This window comes from Triturus cristatus, chromosome 8 (assembly GCF_964204655.1).
Source record: "Triturus cristatus chromosome 8, aTriCri1.1, whole genome shotgun sequence".
NCBI lineage: Eukaryota > Metazoa > Chordata > Amphibia > Caudata > Salamandridae > Triturus > Triturus cristatus.
The window spans coordinates 1,549,634,745-1,549,654,859 of NC_140591.1; the positions used below are offsets into that span (position 1 = coordinate 1,549,634,745).

Genomic DNA, 20,115 nt, shown 5'->3' on the forward strand with positions numbered 1-20,115 from the left:
GACTCCTTCATGGTCCGCCACAGTGGAATACATAACCAACTGTCTCAGGAGGAATTGTGTCATGGCTTTTTACTTTGTAAGATAATTGCTGTCTCATTGCCTACAGTGCCCAGAACTGTTTGTTTAATGTGATCCAATGGTTTATCCTTCTCATGCTCTTTAAGGAGACAGTTCATATGCCTTGAGTCCTTGAATGCTCACATCATACTTGACTCCAAGAACCAGAAGTGAAAGGCAGTGCAACGGGGCACATATAACATGCAGAGAAGTGACTATCCAACTGTTGGATCCTGTACAGTGCACTTCCTCCTTAGCTGAGGAGTACACCTTGGAAGGCTGTGAGCATACTCCAGAAACTAGAAACTGAGAACTAAGGGGATTCATATTAGCTTACTGTTGAACCCCCTATGGGCCGCAAATATAGAATCAGGGTCACTGCGATAGTGAACAAACTATTTTATATGTGGACATATGTAATATTCAGCAAATGTGAATGCACTACTGTACTTTGTTGTAAAATTTCAATAAAGAAATACAAACAAAAAAACAACAGGGCACATAAGACAACACGGTCCATTATAGAACAGACCTTTGGGATACTGAAGTCCAGGTTCTGCTGCATCCACAAAACTGGCGGAGCACTACTTTACAGAACTGAGACGTGCTGTAAGATCATCTCCACATGTGCCAATCTACACAATATTGCCATGAAGAAGGGTCTGCACAACATCAACATAGAGCCCAAATCTGATTCAGCTGAGGAATTACCACCACTACAGGTGGAGCAGGACGGGACACGTGCAGCAGAGGGTCGGGCACGATGCACAGAGATCACCAACAACTCTTTTTGAGGTAAGAATGATTACAACATCTAAGAAACAGACATCACACATGCTGGTAATGCATGTTCATAACTGAAAGATCACATTTTATTCAGGTTGTGGCAATAATGTTTCTCTCCTAAATCAACTGTATCCATTGCGGATGTAACATTGTTTCAACAAAGCAACAAAGTATCTAATAACAAACAAAACAAAGGAGACTCATGATTCTGAGTGTTCAGTTGTTCCACTTTTCCCAGCCTTTGGGGTTGGTTCCCTTCTCACCAATTGTGGCCTGTGGAAGAGGGGACATGTCAGATCCAGACGTATTACGGCGTGTCCACCTTGTACAGCATTTCACTTGCACTCTACTGATGCTAGCGTTGTCCTAACTCTCTGGTGGTGGCTGAATGTTGGGGACAGAAAGTTTGTGTGTCTGTGGTCCCTTGTACTTGCCCACGTGCAACGTCCTGAAAGCAGTGCCCAATGCCATTTTGTATGTTAACACTTCTGCTTGCAAGAGTGGTCGTGGCTACTGCCAATTGATCAATTAAATTAGTGAAGGCATCAAAGCGTGCCATGTACTGCCTGTGCAGATGTTGCTCCTTCTCCATGGAAGCTATCCAATGGTCTTGCCCTTTCTGCAATTGCTGCATTGACCTTGACATTCTTTGCAGATGCCTATTACCATTCTTAATTTGTTTGGTTTGCAGGCGCTGTACTGAGATGATGGAGACCAAACACAGGAAACCTGCCTTCCATGTTGTCTTACACATTGTCATTGTGAACTGTTGGGGTGTCTGCATGTCCTGCCCACATATGTGGAAGGCCTGGGTGGAATTCGTGGAGTTCTGCTACTCAGAACTCTATGTAGTGACCAAAAAAATCCACTGCACTACGTGGAGTTCCACAAGCAGCGGAGTGCATTAGGTCACGCCACTTGTGCTGCTTTTTAGTTCTCCTGTAGTGGAAATCAGCACAAACTGCACCATGCGCAGCTCAAGTGGGTGCTGCTTCTTTCTGCCGCTCGAGTAGATTTTCTACTCGAGCGTCAGCTTCCTCAACGTGAACGGAAGGTTTCTCAACGTGGGAGGTACCTTTCACCTCATTACCAAACCCTCCTTGTGTTCCTTCATCTGATATTCAGACTTATAAGTCAGGATGAGCATCAATGACTAGTATTGGTGAGTGGCTTATTAGTCAGTAATGCTAGAATAACTAACTGGTAGAGAGCCTTTGGGAGAGGATGACACATCAAGGAAGAGAAAACTCAGTTTAATGAATCCAACAAAAGGTGTGAAGCCACACCTAGGCCTGGCTGTGGTATGGTTTATTTGTACACAAAACCTGCTGATACATGGATGTTTTAGAAGAATCATTGGTGCTACAATTAGCAATCATGGCCTGAAAAATGCCCTATTATAGTTTGGCTCTTTCCATTCCTATCTTTGTAGGAACAACAAACTTCTTCCAGTTCTGTTAATCTGAGCTATGTACTGTACACTAGTACCATAAAGCACAGCATGTACAGACGCACGCGCTGCACCATACGCTGATGTTCATTCGCGCACTGTTCCAATTCGAAAGTACTACAGGTCCCAGAATGCTAAGCATATATCCAAGACTGATATAGGGAAGACGGGACACATACAGAAATAGCTCTCGTTTGAATTGGAGTGGGCGGACGGACGAGCGAAGGAACTAAGCTCTGACCAGCCGAAGAATACATATGCCATTGGTAAGTCAAACGTATTGGAACAGTGAGCGAATGAGCAGCAGCTCGGAAGTACGAGTGAAATGCTAGTGACAAGCTCAGAGTGTGACTGATAAAGGCTCACAGAGTTAGTGTTGCAGCCCTGATGGATGGTTCAGTGCACGTGCAGTTTTAATTACATATCGGTTGATTTTGTTTTCAGAATGGCGGTGTAGAATAGAGAAAACTGCGGCATGACAATTGAATTAGATGTAAGCTGATTACGAATCTTTGAGAAGTGATTAATTGAGACTGAGGAGCCAAATGTGGTGATATGGTTATGTATATAGATTTGGAGTTGGACCAGTGAAGTGATTGTAGCAGCTGGCCCTTAGCAGATGGACTTGAGGTAGCCAATGGTGAATGGAATAATAGAAGGATTAAAAATGAATATACCAGTTTAGCAGTGTAAGGATTGATGAAGTTATCTTTTTTGTTTTTATTTGTAGTTCATATCAGTTTTGTGTCCTGAAGAGAACCCACGAATCATAGTACAGGTTTGAAACGTGTCAACAACAACAAGGCAGTCATGCAATCAATGAAATAAGACTTGAAGAGCAGGGGAATAGAATAAAAATGTTTGAGTAGACTCCCTGTGTATAGAATCATGGCTTTGCACGGTCGCGTAGTCCATTAATGTAGGAAATGGACAGGTGTTTCAAAGACTAGTACCATATGGGTCTTCCTGGTTGGACAACAATAAGGTAGAACTATTTAGGTGTTTTAATTCAAGGAAATTTGTTTGAAATAATTGATTGTTCAAAAATATTCAATACGTGTAAATTGTGTAAATGTACTTTGGGGTGGGTGTCAAAACAATTGTTTCATGTATGAATTGTGAATTTATATTTGTCCTCAATATGTCCCTGTATTTGATCATTTTTCAAATCATGTTTTAAAAAGAAATAATTTAATATTTACTCATCACTGATATTAAAAGAGTGTTCAGAAAACATTAAGTGTTGTATAGAGTTTTCAGTACTAGCAAAAATCTTGGGGGAAAAGATTTAAGGTCGCCTAGCCTTACTGAAGTTTTAGGGCCCATCCCCAGGTAGTGAGAACACGTTTAGAAAGTTGCCATTTTCTTATTTAACCATCCTGTGTGCCTCTGCCTGTTTGTGTAGTCATCGTCTAATTTTGGAGTGACAGGAATGTGCATTTACTCTAGATAGTCACAAGGGCGTGTGTCCTGTCTTTCCTGAGTGACTCATAGCCAGACTGAATAGACTTTTCTGAATTTAGGGTGGTGGGGGGAGTTTTCAATAGAACCTGAATAGGTTGTGTGTGCTCCGCACAATGCTGTCTCCACCTCCTGTAGTGAATCTGTACTAGGGAGCATAGAGCTGGTTTCTGCTAGGCAAGGGGGACTTGCTGCCTAAAAGTTCAAAGGGAAAAGTAGTATAAATATTGGGGTCCTGTCCCCAGAACTTGGGAACACTTTTGTACTAAGGATCCTGCCAAGAAGAAGAGCTGGAAGAGCTGCCAGGAGGAGTACTGCCCCTTTGCTGTGTGTTGCTTTGTTGGGGTGGCCAGTAGTTGCTCCTTCTGTCTTAGGCATTGAAAGGACTGGACTAAACTTTCTTGAATCCTGCTGTTAAAGTTCCTCCAAGGGCTTGAAGTAGAGCTTGGTTCCTGTTGGAAGTCTCAGGCATACCAAAGACTTCACCTTCCTCTGGGTACCTGCATCTGGAACAGGGTGTTTTAGCGGCCACAGGGGAAAAAACAACCCATCCCCGTCAACAACGCTGCTGTGACCTGTTGGCACCACAGAGAGCATCGCCCGCTTCGCAGTCGCACCACTATCCTCATCTCAATGATGACGCCACCTGATGCTGCCATTTAGATGCTGCTTGCACCGTGACCTGAGGGCACCGCACTTCACATAGCCCCGCTTCACATCGACGCCCTGGTATACCAGATGCTGCTGCTCCATGCCGACCTCTATGCTGTTGCCTGCACCATTATAAACCAAAACTGGGTTCTGGCTCGAAAAAACTCAGCTGGACTGAGCCCAATTAACAAAACCAACAAAACATATTGTCCAAACTGAGAATTATTAGACAACAATCCCTTTTAATAACTCCTATCATGAAAGGTAAAACGTGAAAGGAGGGCTTTAAGAATTGCCTTTTACTCAGAAAAACATTTATTATTTATTTATCATTTTTCTCATTTGTGCGCTCAACAATTATTCATTGCGCATTTGCATTTTACAAAATACGACACAATATACATACAAGTACACTAAACAGAACGAAACAATAGTATTAATCCCCTAGGGGTTTTAAACTACATTCATTCATCAAACATTCTTGGCCTATCCATTCATACATACAATCGACATACACTAGACAAAGCGGTCCTAATGACATCTCCCCTTCTGAAATGAATTATTTTCCAAACTCTATATATGTTCTAACATTTTCTCTTTGTTTCTATATACAATGAAAGAACTAAAAGAACATTTTGAACGGAGCTTTTCAAATGGATGTAAAAAGGACCGAACTGGTCGACGCGTTTCGAACCTCTATCTTTATGAGGTTCTCCTCAGGACCCACCAATTTCTTAGTAAATTATGTCAATGTGGAACCTTAACCTTCATTAACCTTCAATAACTCAAACAGCTTGCACTGGGGCCTTCGACGTGAATCTGTTGTTTTAATGGGACTTGTAGAACCTGCGTGGTGACCCAAACGCCAACCTAGAGATTAGTACTGCAGACTACAGAAAGCTATAATGATCTTTCTCTAACATTTGCCCCAGGAGAATTATGCTATAGCTCCTCCTATCAAGCTGAGACCCAAGTCCTGGAGTAGGCCCAGGAAATCTGAAAGAAGCTTTTATTTGTCTTGGCATTCTCAAATCCTTTATATATTAAGCATCAGGCACAAAAGGACAGCCCAGCTAATGTGTTTGAAAACCCTCAACCTAGGCTGTGGTGTAGACTGGATTGACTTGAGTAAAAAAGAGGCAAGTGCCTCGAGTCAATGGAATAAAAGTGTACCAATTTGGGATCCTCTCCCTCAGAAAACTCAATGTCAGGGGCTCTGATGCTTGCCAGAGAATGGTGCCCTGTTCTCCAGTTTCACAGGTTAGATTTCTCTTGGTTAGTCTATAGGTCTGCAGAGTGGAGAGTGTAGGCAGGGTCTTATGAACCTTTTGTAGGTTAATTCAAGGGGAGCGATCAGTTTGCAGGCCACCTCATCCTTGCCAGAGACTCTTGCAGGGTAATTTGTTTACATGGGATCTACCACTTTATTCTAAAAGAGTACAAAATACTATACTAAAGTACTTACAAATCTTTACTGCACACTAACATAATCCATACAAAAAGAAAGTAAATTTGGTGATGACAAAAAAAGAATTGTCACAGGTGAGTATTGGGAGTGAAATGAAGATACACAACACCTTATTTGGGGTGAACAGATTCCTGCATTCGGCAATTCCACCATTTGTTTAAAAATGTATGCACGTTCACTGGGGTCGCTCTGTTGCCTGAGGTTCGCCGATGTTTGCTGAACGTGTGGGAGCCTAATGACTATAATGCGGCTCAGACTCGGTGGGCGGCCCTTGGGAACATGATTGCTAAGAGAGACATCGCACAGCTTTGGGGTTCCCGGCGGCCTCCCACCGTGTCAGTATGGAAGGAGAACATGGATTGGTGTATGTGTAGAGAGAAGACCGTGTATGTGGCCCGGGGTAAGCCGGGGGCGTGGGGTAGAATCTGGGGTCAGTGGAACGCGTACCGAGGGAACATCTGCACGCCCCCCCTCGTGGACACATCTGATGCGGCCTTGTCCCCCTGATCCTGAGGTTCCCGGACTCTTACATTTTACCTGTAGATGGTTGTCGCTCTCCCGTCGCCCCCACCTCCCCCTTGATCATCCTCATTAACCACCTGAGGGTGGAGTATGTATTGTGTGGTCCCCCGGCTGTGGTTAGACGCCCTTTTTCGATGGTTTCCGCCTTGCTTTTTTGGTGTTATTTTATTTTTTCTTTCTTTGTTTGTATTTCTAAAAATTATGTATCCTGATAGCCCTTGCGGTTCACTCAGTGATTTGTTAATTCGGCTGAGCCCAGGGGGCCTGTTGCTGCCTTGATGTTGATGACTATGTATATATTAGCGGCCGGCCCTGGTGGTTGTAGGCCCATGTTTGTATTGAGTTTTATGCACAATAAAGGTTTTCCAAAAAAAAAAAAAAAAATGTATGCACGTTCATTGCACACTTCTCAATAAAACAGCGCAAACTTAAAATTCAAGAACTGGGCACAAGTATGTCTGTCATTGCATCTCCAGAACTCTAATGGCTTATTCCTCTTTTTATTAGTATATTGGGCGGTCCTACACTGTTTCAACACATAAAACAAGTTTTTTATCCAACCTATTCATGGACACAGGGTATGAGGTGATGAGAAAATTGTCACCTGGATATGGTACCAGATAAAACTCATAGCAGGCCTATACATGCACTTGCTGAAATGGGAGAGGTGTTAACGTTAATAATAATATAATATACATAAATGTACATATGTTAATGATATTAATACATACATAAATGTCTTTTATGAAAGCAAATGAAAAGCATCATAGCCCAAACCAAAGTTTCATAACATGAGAATGTCGTAAAACCAGGTCCTATTATCCTACATCTTCAATTCCACAAGAAGCTGAAGACCTGGCAATTCAATTAGTTTTATTGCGGAGCATCGAGACTGCCTGCATTCAGGTCCAGCCTCACCACACACCTACACTCACTTACTCAGCACCTGGATACTCTCAAGGGTGGCAAGCAGCACTCTACAAATCCACCTTACATTACATTACTAAAGCAGCCTTTCTGTGGTTGCAGAAAGTTCATTGAAACCCCTAAATTGATGATACCATAGCTGCTTCCAGGGAAGCCTTCCCTCGTCATGGGATATTCATTGCAACCTCCTAGGCCACCCAGCAAGATTTCCAAAGGAAAGCTGTCCAAAGGTGACAGCTTCACTGTCGCGACTCTCTTGTCACCTCTTTTCAGGACTTTATAAAACATCAATTGTTTGTCTTAGCGAGCCACTGATCCGTCTCTTACTGAATCATAGGTAGTAGAGGATACCTCTATTACTTTCCTTCCAAAATGCGATTCAGAATCAGCTTCAAAACATCTTTTGCGATTCGTATAGACTTTTCAGAATTGTAAGAAGTGTTCAGTAAATACTGAAATAAGACTTTTTGGTCGCTAACCTGGTGTTTTTTAGCATTGCAGGTTTTGCAACAGCATTGGGTCCTTGATTGGACTGGAGAATGTTCTTGCTGGGGATCGATACTCTCATCTCAGAGGTGCATATACTCCTTGGGGTCTCTTTATATAGTAGGAATATTTAGTAATTGACAACTTTGGTTATTGCTTTACTCTATCCTGCACCCAATTCTCTCCTCCTAATTTAGTGGAAGATCTAAACATCCACAGACTTCCAATCCTGGTTTTAATTAGGATTAGTCCGAGGAGGATATGGAATGCTGTTTTTTGACCCCTCATTAATCTGAACTACCAATGAACTCTGAGCCTTGATGTATAAACACCTCAGAAACAGAGGGGTCAATCGTGCTTGTACATTTTTCTCTGCGTTTCCCAATTCTGGAATCTCAAAACTTTCCCCATTAGAACACATGATGTGATTTCTTACCAGAATTGTAAATGCAATATGGCAAAGATGACTCGGCCTTTTTTCCTGAAATGAAAAGAATGCATGGTTCAAACTGTGATGCTTTTGCAAAAATTCAAATTCTACAAATTATATAGATTTCAATGCAAACAATGGTTTCTCTTCAAAAAGTTACAGTTTTTCAAATTCACTCTGCAATGAAAAATTAATGAACTGATAATTCTGTTTAAATTGTTTCCAATAAGGGGCACCCCAATCTTCGTGCACTCAGTGAAACCCTGGCGTGACCATAGGATCTTTAACACTGAATTATGGGTCTTCACACACAGACCGTGAGCCTGATATTTTGGAACTATTTCAAAGTTCTACATTATTGGCGGTGTTCTACCACATCAATAAAAGCCACACTTTCATACAAAAATATATGTTTATGTTAAAAAATAAATTAATTTATAATTAAACATATTCATGTATGTATGGATGAGGAATTTGAATGGCGCGAACATTGTAGAAAGACTGCAGAGCACAGTAGAGAGTGAAAATCAAAGATTCATTCTCCGAGTGATTGGAGGGATAGCTGGGTTCTGAAAGGTGAAGTGGATAATAACTGTGTGATTTAGTTTTTCCTTAAAGAGGTGTGTCTTCTCTTTCCTAAATTGGAGCAGATTTGGGCCTATCCTGGGTACAGATGGAAAAGGCTTTTCGCTGTGTTTTTTACACATATTTGTCTCCACTCTAGTGGTGCCCTGGCTGCTGATGTGCTGTAAGCCAATGGAGATGGTCAGCTTGCCATCCTGGTAGGCTAAGGTGTTGAGTAATATGCCCTGGGTGGGCTCAGTGTGGAATTTGGGAGAATGTGGGCAGAGTTTTGCCACAATCCTGATACCTGAGTACAATGTGCCGGCAGCAGTACTGAAGTCACTGTCTGTGAGAGATGGTTTTAATTGAATTAGTAGAGAGAGCTGGTACCAGGAAATATTGGTTTTCTTGATGATGTGCTCCCTGAGGTCAGTGTTTAGGGGAATCCAAGTGACTTGCCTTGGATTTTTGGGTCAAAGTTAGGGTTTGAATCCATCCACATTCATGGTGCTGAGCCAGGTTGTTATTCAGTCCAGTTCAACGTGACCTTAGTCAACCTTCTCAATGACCCAGTCAGAGATGTAAATTCTTCTTGAATGGTCTGCAATACGTGACCATACCAAGAAAACTCTTGATATGAATGTGGATTGAAGTGCCAATTGTATGGTTTTAACTTTGGGGGAGTCAGGGACCACCCATCAACTGAGAACCGAAATCCAAAAAAGCTGATGCGTGCATTGAAATCATATTCCTTGCTATTGAGGGTGGGACCAATGTCTATCAACGTTTGCTGGATGCAGCGAAGTCTGGGGTGGTGTCCTTCAAGAGCCTTGCTATGTCTTAGTGCTGACATTTATGTCTTTCATGAGCACAGCAAGACCCTCTTATTTGGCATTCTGGTACACCTCTGCTGTACTGGAGATTTGGAAATGTAGCCATGTGTACTTGCAGAGGCCAAGGTGGGTGGAAAAATATGTTCAACATCCTGGATTTCTGAATCGAGCAGACATTGAAGGTATCTGGAGTTGAGATCAATTTTAGAGAAACAAAAGGTCCCCTTTACTGCTGCCACCAGGTCATCTTCTGTTGGTGTGAGATGACACTTTCTTTTTATAGATGAATTTGGAAGGTGAATGCCAATGCAAACACATTTTAGCAGGCTGTTTTAGTTTTTGACACCCACACTGTGGGCTCTTTGATCCATTCATTTGTGTTTGCTGTCTCAAGTTTGAACAGGAGCATACATCGGGGCTGGGGGTTGGGGTATGGCACCCCTGAATAAATTCTTGCTTGGATTGGTAATTAGGTCTGGGGGCCTTGATTTGGGTCTGCTATGTCTGTGTTGGTTTTTCTCAGTGTTATGATTTCATTACGACTTCTGAACTTGTTACATTTTTGGATCAACAACTTAATTATGTATAGCAACCTGTTTACCAAAAAAATAACAAATCTTCACCCATAGAAGTACTCCTTGAATGGATGCAAATTTACTGCTGTTTGGAATTTAGAAACATTCAATCAATCAAACAGGGGAATTGTAAGCGTACTACTCACCCGTCAGGGTCTCGAGGCGCTGAAGTTGGGGGGGTCCGCAGATCTGTTCAGCTGAAGAGCCAGGTCTTGAGAGTCTTCCTGAAGGTGTTCAGTGAGGGGGTGCGTCTGATGTCTGCTGGTAGCTCATTCCACGCCATGGCTGCAATGTGAGAGAAGGATCTTCCACCTGCTCTGGCTCTGTGTATGCGAGGGGTTTCAGCCAGTGCGAGGGTGGCAGATCGGAGGTTTCTTTTGGGTACGTGGAAGTTGATTCTGTTGTTTAGGTATATGTGTTCTTTGTTATGTAGACATTTGTAGGTGTGAGTGAGGATTTTGAAGTTGACTCTTTTCTCCACGGGGAGCTAGTGGAGTCTACGTAGGTGTTGGCTGATGTGTTCGTGCCGCGGGATGCCGAGGACGAGTCTGGCCGTGGTGCTCTGTATTGTCTGGAGTTTGCGGAGCAGGGACTTGTTGATGCCGGCTTAGAGTGCTCTTCCGTAGTCCAGTCTGCTGGTGATGAGTGCGTGGGTGACTGTCTTCCTTGATTCGGCGGGGATCCATTTGAAGGTCTTGCGAAGGATGCGGTGGGTGTTGAAGCAGCTGGAGGTGACGGTGTTGATCTGTCGTTTCATGGTGAGTGATGCGTTGAGTACGATGCCTAGGTTTTTGGCGTGGTCTGAGGGGGTAGGTGGGCTTCCGAGGGTGGTCGGCCACCAGGTGTTGTCCCATGCAGAGGGGGTAGTTCCAAGGATGAGGACTTCTGTTTTCTCAGTGTTGAGCTTCAGGCAGCTGTTGGTCATCCAGACTGTGACATCTTGCATTCCTTTCTGGATGTTAAGTTTGGCGGTGGTGGGGTCTCTGGTGAGGGAGAGAATGATCTGGGTGTTGTCGGCATAGGATACGATGTTGAGACCATGAAAACGGACAATGGCTGCGAGGGGGGCCATGTACATGTTGAAGAGGGTCGGGCTCAGTGATGACCCCTGTGGGATTCCGCAGGTGATTTCCGTGGGATCGGAGAGAAAGGGTGGCAGTCTGATTCTTTGACTTCTTCTGGTGAGGATTGATCGGATCCAGTCTAGGGCTGTTCATTGTATGCCGGCGTCGTGCAGTCTGGCGATAAGTGTGCGGTGAGAAACGGTGTCGAAGGCCGCTGACCGGTCGAGTAGAATGAGGGCTGTGGAGCAGCCATGGTCCAGGAGGGTGCTGATGTTGTCCATGGCAGCGAGTAGGGCGGGCCTGGTGCTGTGGTTGCTACGGTATCTGGATTGGGACGGGACAAGGATGGCATTCTCTTCGATGAATTGAGTCAGTTCCCTGTTGACTGTTTTCTCTGAAACTTTGGCTGCGAAAGGGAGGAGCGAAATGGGCCGGTAGTTCTTGAGGTCAGTGGAGTCAGCTGTGGGCTTCTTAAACAGGGGCCTGACTTCTGCGCACTTCCAGTCATCGGGGAAGGTGCCCGTTCTGAAGGTGGTGTTGCAGTATGGGAGCGATGGCGGCCGTGGCTCTGTGGTAAATGTGAGGAGGGCAGGGGTCGGTGGGGGTCCCCGAGTGAATGCCTTTCATGGTCGAGGTGGTGTCTTCATTCGTGATCGGTGTCCAGTTGGAGAGGGTGGGCTGGCTGGTGTCTTTGGGGGGGCAGGGAGCCAGCTGTAGTGTCTGGTGGATGGTGGATGGTCGACAAAGTTGTCGTAGAGGGTTTTGATCTTGAAGTGGAAGTAGGTTCCAAGCTTGTCGCAGAGGTCTTGGGATGGGGTGATGTCTGTGGCTTCGCTGCGTGGGTTGGTGAATTCCTGAATGACACTGAAGAATTCTTTGGAGTTGGTGGAGTTGGCGAGGATTTTGTTGTGGATGAAGTTCCTCTTCGTGGTTCTGATTTTGTTGTGGTAGTCCGTCATGGCGTCCATGTAGGTGGAGTAGTTGTCTGTTGTCTTGGTGTTTCTCCAGTTCTTCTCCAGGCTTCTGCAGGTGTGCCTGGCTTCTTGGAGATCGGCAGTGAACCAGGCGGCTTTCCTGGGGAGTTGTTTGTGGGGGTTGTGTAGCGGTGCGAGTTAGTCTGCGCAGTTGGAGATCCAAGTGTGGAGTTCTCTGGCTGCGATGTTTGCGTCAGATGCCCAGGTGTGGTTGTCTTGGGTGAGGGTGGAGTTAAGTTGCTTGTTAGTAAACTTGCTCCAGTTTCTTTGTGGTGGGCATGGGGCTGGTTTGGGTGCCTTGGGTTTGTCGACAGTGAAGTGTACGCAGTGGTGGTCGGTCCATGGCAGTTGCGTTGTGTGGCTGAAGTGAATGCTTTTTCCTGCAGCGAAGATGGGGTCGAGGGTGTGTCCTGCTCTGTGGGTCGCTGTGGTGACGAGTTGTTTGAGGCCGATGTTGGCGAGGTTGACACGAAGGATGGTGAAGTTGGGGTCATTAGGGTTGTCGAGGTGGAAGTTCAGGTCTCCTATGAGTATGTAGTTCATTGATGCGATGGCGTGGGGGGCGATGAGGTCAGTGATGGTGGTGGCGAAGGGTGTCCGGGGGTCTGTGGACGAGGGTTCCTCGGATTGTGGTCGTTATTGCTGGTCTGCAAATGGAAATGTAGGTGTTCGGTGGAGGGGAAGGTTTCGCTGGAGGTGGTGAGGCGGAGGGTGCTCTTGTGGACGATGGCTAGGCCCCTTCCCGGGTGGTTGGAGTGTCCTTCCTCTGGATCTTGTATCCGTCTGGGATGGTGGTGTTGTTGTCGGGGGCGAGGAGGCGTTGCTCTAGGTCTCCGTGAAGAAGGCGATGTCAGGTGAGAGAGAGCCGAGTAGGTCCCAGATTTCCATGGCGTGTTTTTGTACTGAGCGCACATTGAGGAGGATGCATCTTAGGGTGTCGCAGGTGCTGGCGTCGGTACTTTTGGAGGCCGGGGTGGTGATCAGGGTCTTGCGGCAGTGGAGGCAGGAGAACTGGCTGTGGGTCATGTTAGGCGAGGCCTGTTGGCAGTCTCTGAGTCTTCCGGGGATGAATAAGAGGAGGGCGCGGGAATCGTAGCGATGAAAGGTCGTAGATCCAGGGTTCCCGGCGCTGGTTGCGGTCGGGTCGCGGGCGGGCGCAGATAGGCTTGCCCTAGGTGCGCCAGCAGCACGACCACGCAGCGGCTGCCATTAAGTAGGGGTGGGGGAGGGACAGTCAGCTGGGAGGTGGGAACTTGCGTGGTCGGGGGGGCTGCAGGGGCAGCAGCGGCGGGAAGCGGGATAAGGGGCACAGAATAACAGGTTACAAGAGGACACAACCAGAACCAGGTGGGCACAGGAAAAAAAACAATTACCCTGGGGCACAGTAACACAAGCAATTACAAGGGGGCACGATAAACACAGCTATTACAAGGGCGCATGTTTAAAAAATACAGATCAACACAGTGGCCAGCCACAAACCAGATAGCGGCCTCGAACCTCTCCAGGGAGGAGGAAGGGGATCAGCTGGGAGGTGGGAATGTGAGTGGGCTGGGGCCATAGGGGCAGCAGCGGCGGGAAGAGGGAAGCGGGATAAGGGGCACAAAATAACAGGTACAAGAGGACAAGACCAGAAGTAGGCGGGCACAGAAAATAAACAATTACCAGGGGGCACGATAACACAAGCAATTACAAGAGGGCATGAAAAACACAGCAATTACAAGGGGGCAAGATTAAAAAATACTGGTCAACACAGCGGGCAGCCACGGAGTGGATAGCATCCTTGAACCTCTCCAGGGAGGAAGAGGGGTCTCAGCGGCAAAGTAGATGGTGCGGATAAACATTGGCAGTCAGAGGCTTGGAAAACTGCACCAATCTCAGCTTTCCCGGCGTACTACTGGTAATCCAATTCCCAAAAGGTGGTGGGATGATGGCTTGCAAATAGTCTTACCACTGGCAACAACTCAGGACGGCATTCCGAACCATTGTTTTTTGACCCACTGTGAAACACTTGACAGAGGGTTTAATTTAGGGTTTCGCAGAAGGATTAAAGGCAGACAGGGTGGCAGAGAACTTTACGTCTGCCACCCTGCCTTTATTCCGCCTGCGAAATATTGAGATGTCTGCCAGCCACACAGACATCTCTATACATTGGCAGGTTCCAGTAAATATTGTAAATGTTTGACGGACTGCCTTTTCAAACATAACGGATGGCCGTCAAACTTTTCCAAAGGTTTTTATTTTACAAAAACAAATTCCTAAACCGGAGTTTGTATTTGAGAGTAACAACTATAACCCCCCCCCCCCCCCCCACATCATGGGGGATGTTCTCCCATGGTGTGGGGTATTTTTTTTTGTATTTTCCCTCTCGACAACCAATATATCCAGCCGTGACAGAGAGTTAAAAAAAATCATCCACCCATTCAATCTAAATAGGCTAGATGGTTTACCTTCACAGTCCCTACTCTTTGGGCCATCGGAGGTAGTTTTACACCAACTGAATAAATTTTACTCCATCAGTGTTAAACTTTCAGTCTGCAAAACTCAAAATCGGGTGATGAACCTTGAGGTTAGAGTACTCCATAGCATAGTAGTACTTGCCCACCCAGCTTTAAACCAGCCTGAGAGGACCACCTAATACGCGCCAGTACCGACCTTGCTCCATTTTGGGTCATGTATCCCTTGGCAATGCGAGGCAATCCTCTTGCATGAGTTCTGTGGTGAATATGGTACACCATGATAGAGGTGAATTGTTGCCATAGGTATAGATTTGATCTTTATGGGTTTAAGAAGGTAAACAACCTTTACAACGCAACTTTTACTACGCACTACCATTACAACGAAACTTTTACAACGAACGCGATGTAACCACGCGATGCCATTACAACGCAAGTCTTTACATCGACTTGCGCTAGATGGCATGCTAACATTACAAATAGTGTAGTTTACTATCCCAACACCTTCCCTACTGTTAAGTGGACTGGAGTTGGAATAGTAAATTACGCTTTTCTAATGTTAGCACGCCATCTAGCGCAAGTCGATGTAAAGACTTGCGTTGTAATGGCATCGCGTGGTTACATCGCGTTCATTGTAAAAGTTTTGTTGTAACTGCACGCGTTGTAATGACTCGCGTTGTTACGTCATACATCCGTTTAAGAATACTTTGTTGTTTTAAGGAGTCAAACTGTGATTGAGACATTTTGTTTCTGAAGGTATAGGTGACCATAAGGGCTATTAGAAATTGTCCACCTACTCGTATCTAAAACTTTGATTGAGAGCATCAGTGAAGCTTGCTTTATTTTACAGCGTACAGCATATATATGACACCTTCGTGTTCTTTCTCGTTATCCACCTGCAACTCTGGCTGAATAGGTGTGAAAGAGTAAACTACCACGTTGGGGTTCCCTTGGGATTGTGGGAGGAATCATAGACTTTGATGAAATGATTAAGTTTGCCACAGGCTGAACATTTCTTTGCTAGGGGCTGGACAGTCACCAGGATGAGGGAACACATCTTTGCAGTCTCTGAAGGGCCTGTGTTGTGTCTTCTGTGGTGCTGGTTTGGGACAAGGGGTGGTCTTCCAGGTCTGATTCACGGGTTCAGTTGTAATCAGTTTGTTTAGACATACCTCCATCCGTGATGCCACTGAGCTACAGAGGCCAAGTGTTAAGATGTCTGGTGAAGATCTGCCTGGTTCTCTTCTCCTGGTTTTGTGGATGTGCACCCTTGGATGATCTGGTCTCAAACGTCCTGTGTCTGACTGTGTAAGGTGCTAGTGCTAGCGCGCTCTGTGAGCCTGGGATGGAATGCATCCGCAGACTCCTCTGAGCCTTGTTTTTCTTGTCACAGTAAGAATCGCTCACAGTCTGGGTTTGCTAATGGAGTAAAGCACCGATTGAGCGCTGCACAATAATGGCAGCCTTGGCATGTCCTGTTACAGAAACCAATGCACCGTGCTGTGCAATAGGCAAGAATTATAAATGCATTTACATCACCTATGTGCCACCATGAAAAGAGGAAGATATGGTGCCAGTCAGTGTGTGAGCAGAGCCAAGCTATGAAGGTACAGGGAGCACGACTGAGTTTGAAACAGTTCTGTGGCAGGAGTTACCAGGGAGGAAGAAAACGCATGGTCATTTTGCCTTCACTTTAGTGTGACTGGGTGACAGGACCCATCCCGGGCTCTCTGTGGTGAAGCAGAAAATACTCAGCAGCTTGAGCATGGCAGTGTGCAGGCAATAGCATCTGATGGCCTCAACATTGGACGTGTAAGAGCAACACCACAAAGCAGTATGGGGCACTGGCAGCACAGTGATCATGCTAAGAGGCATTCAGGAGGCCCACACGTTCACAGCAGCGGCACTGCAAGCAGGATCCAGTGAGGGAGAGGGCAGGTGGGATGGCTGTGGCCGTGGCGCGAGAGCTGAATGACCCGGCAGCATTTGGCATGTTGCATAGGAGCAAGTACAGGATTGCGAGCAGCTGTGTCGCCAACGTGATTTTGGAAGTACAAATGGCCTACATGAACAACGTGGGCACCTGCATTGATGGCAGCAGGGCAGGGACAAGGAAATACTCAGGCTGGCCTCTATCCTCTATGCATTTTATTAATTACAATACATCATCAGGACACCGCCCAATGCAAAAATCAAAGAAGGGAAAAACTGACACTCAAGTAACACCACAGCACTGTTGTAGCTCAGGCTACAGTCTACAGTGCACAGCTCATGGAGGTCTGCCCTATGGGCTATTCATAGCATTGGCCATATTTGAGTGTAGTAGCGCTGCTCTATTGTGCACAGACATGGAGTACCAGCGAGTGACATTCTGTGCAGCAGCATCTGTCTAACAAGACAATGTCTCCTTGCAAATGACCTGCCTTTATGCCAAGTGACTGACATGCTGACAAACTGACCCTGTCTCGGTGCCAGAGGGAAGTGAGACCCGCAACTGGGACTATGAGATTGTCAGCAATGGAGGAGGTTCTGGGTGCTCTACAAGTAATGGCACCATGATCACAGCAAAAAATGGGAAATGACCTAGGAGTCAGAAATATGTAAATGTTCAAACACCTAAAAGTTTTCACAATGTAGACAGGTTCGACAATGATGTGCTGCTACCTGAAAGTGAAGAAGACATTGGGGTAATTTGGGAGAACCAACAATAATGTGGATGCAACTAAGAGGATATCCAGGGAACACCTCAGCTACACCCAACCCCACTACCACCACCAGGGGAAAGCATGGAGAGGAGCACGGTGGCCAAGGGAGGTGCTCACTCCACCCTCTTCCCTCTCCATCACAATGACTATAGGACTATGGACTACTTTGAAAGTTATGGATGTTTGTCTTCGCCCATATTTTCATATTTTGTTTACTTTTCATACTTTGAGGAGGGATGTTGTGTACTGTCCTCCGATCTTGTGTCTGACTTAATACCTCAGTATGCCAGCCAAGCAAGATAACCTTTTTCAGCCAAGCATGTATGCACAGAGAAAAAATAGAGAATTTGTTCTTCACTGATAGCAGTCTAGATGAAGTTCATTAGTTTGAGTGTCTCAGCACTCAATGGCCATACCAGGTGCCTCACACTTATCACATAGCGTAGTTCAGAACACTCATGACTGCATGGGTCTTCTCACCGGGGGCCAGAGAGGAACCTACCATGGAGATGTGGTAGACAGCTTGGAAAGGGCACAGTGTAGGAATCACTCTTGCTGAGGAGAGGAACAGGGTGCGCCAAAATGATGGTAGCTATGGTTTGCATCATTTGCATCTGTGTTAAACTGCTGCTGATTATGAGGCACTCTCTTTGTCCACTTACCCTGACATTGCATTTGCTACATTGTGTGTGTCTGGTTGCATTCTTGGAGCATCCTTCGAGGTGGATAGACAATGTTGATCGAGAGGAAATACTTTTATCTCATTTTATTTTAGACCTGCTGTTGTATAATGTTGTCAGGAAAGCTGGAACCATGCAATTTTTTGTACACTGCAGAGTCTCCTTAATTATAGATTTAACACACTTGTCAAATAATCAACCATCTGCTGATAATTTGCAGATTTTAATATAAAAAAAAGATTACTGACATGTGCACAAGAGCTGTTGAATATACATACATCCGTGGGCAAAAATCAGCGACCCTTCAGCCTCCTGGCACAGCCATACCCCTGCACACCCACACTCTTCCATCATGTTCCAACAACACCTCCAACCACCCAGGCAAATGCCACAAAACACACCAGACCAGCACCACAATAACCACTTGCATGCATGCTTTTCTACACCCAGACGCTCAGCAAAAATGCCACAGAGGTCTGGGACCTATTCAGCAACAATGCACCAGACCTCCTCTTCCTCATGGAAACTAGTATCAACCGTGCTTTGGCACCCAACAACTCTGTGGCTATCCCATCAGGCGACAAGATCGGACAACAGGATTACCATCCCAAGCCAGGAGGAGGACTTGCAATCCTGCACATGGACATCTTCAAATGCACCACATCTATGGACACTAACACCCTCTTCATGCAATACATGCACTTCAGACTACAAAATCACAACAGTTTCATCCTGAAAGGCATCACCCTCACATACCAACCACCAGGACCACAAACCAACTTCAGCAACTTCATCACAGACTTTATACCACCCCTCACCATCAACTCCAAGGACTTTGTGTTACTCAGCATCCTCAACTTCAACATTAAGGACACAGCGGACCCCTGCTCCACAGCCCTCCTCGAAAGCTTAGACAACATCAGACTCACCCAGCTTGTCACTGACCCAACACACATTGCAGGACATACTCTGGATCCAATCTACATCACCAGCAACAGTATTAGACACAACTCCACCTCATCACTCACGGACTAATCCATCATACACTTCTACATCAATGTACCACAAGTCAACACAACACCAGCATCAACTGACCCAGACGAAACTGGTACAAAATGACAGAGGCAGATTGTCTCAGCGCCCTCAAAATGGACCAACCCAAAACCACCAACGACCTCAACAAGGATATCATCAACTTCAACGAATTGATCAAGAACTGAACAGACTCTCTTACTCCCATCAAAAACAACAAACAAGCCATCTGGTATACAGGCTACCTCCTGGGCTCCAATGCAAGAGCAAGCAGCTGGAAATAAAATGGAGATCCAGCCATGATGCCAACACCAGAGCCACCTACAAGTCTGCGCTCAGACACTACCACCAACTCCTGTGAGACACCAAAAAGAGGGCACTAACTGAACGGATAGAGGCTAGCTTCAACAGTTGTAAGGAGATCTTCTCAATAGTTAAGGAATTCACGCCCCACCCCAAGGCCACAGCCAGCACCCTCACCCCATCTCAAGAACTCTGCAACAACTTACGTAATTTCTTCCACAGCAAAATAGAAAAGATCTACAGCAATTTCAATCAACAATCAGACCCCAAAGATGTCATCATCAACCTGACCACCACCTTCCGGGAAGGACATCTGATTGAATGGAAAACACTCACCGAAGACACATCAAAGAACATGAAAACTGATGTATGCCCCATCACATCTTCAACAGCAAGACCCTCACCCACATCATAAATACCACAATCAAATCCACCACCTTCCTAGAAGCTTGGAAACATGGAACAGTGAACACCCTCCTTAAAAACTATTGTCCAGCTCCGGCGAGCTGAACAACTTATGACCCATCTCTCTGCTCCCAAACCATCCAAAGTGATAAAGAAGGCCATCAACAAGAATGTTAAAAGCCACCTTGAACTCCATACCTACTGGACGACACCCAATCAGGATTTTGGAGCAAACACAGCATAGAAACAGCATTCATCGCGGTCACAGAGGACATTCGCACAATACTGG

At 45.7% G+C, this 20,115-nt stretch overlaps 1 long non-coding RNA gene across 1 annotated transcript in view; it reads left to right on the top strand.

The window, feature by feature from the left end:
* Positions 1–20,115, top strand: part of LOC146806112 (uncharacterized) — a 135,539-nt gene that overhangs the window by 15,530 nt on the left and 99,894 nt on the right. The gene's annotated exons all lie outside the window — the stretch shown is intronic.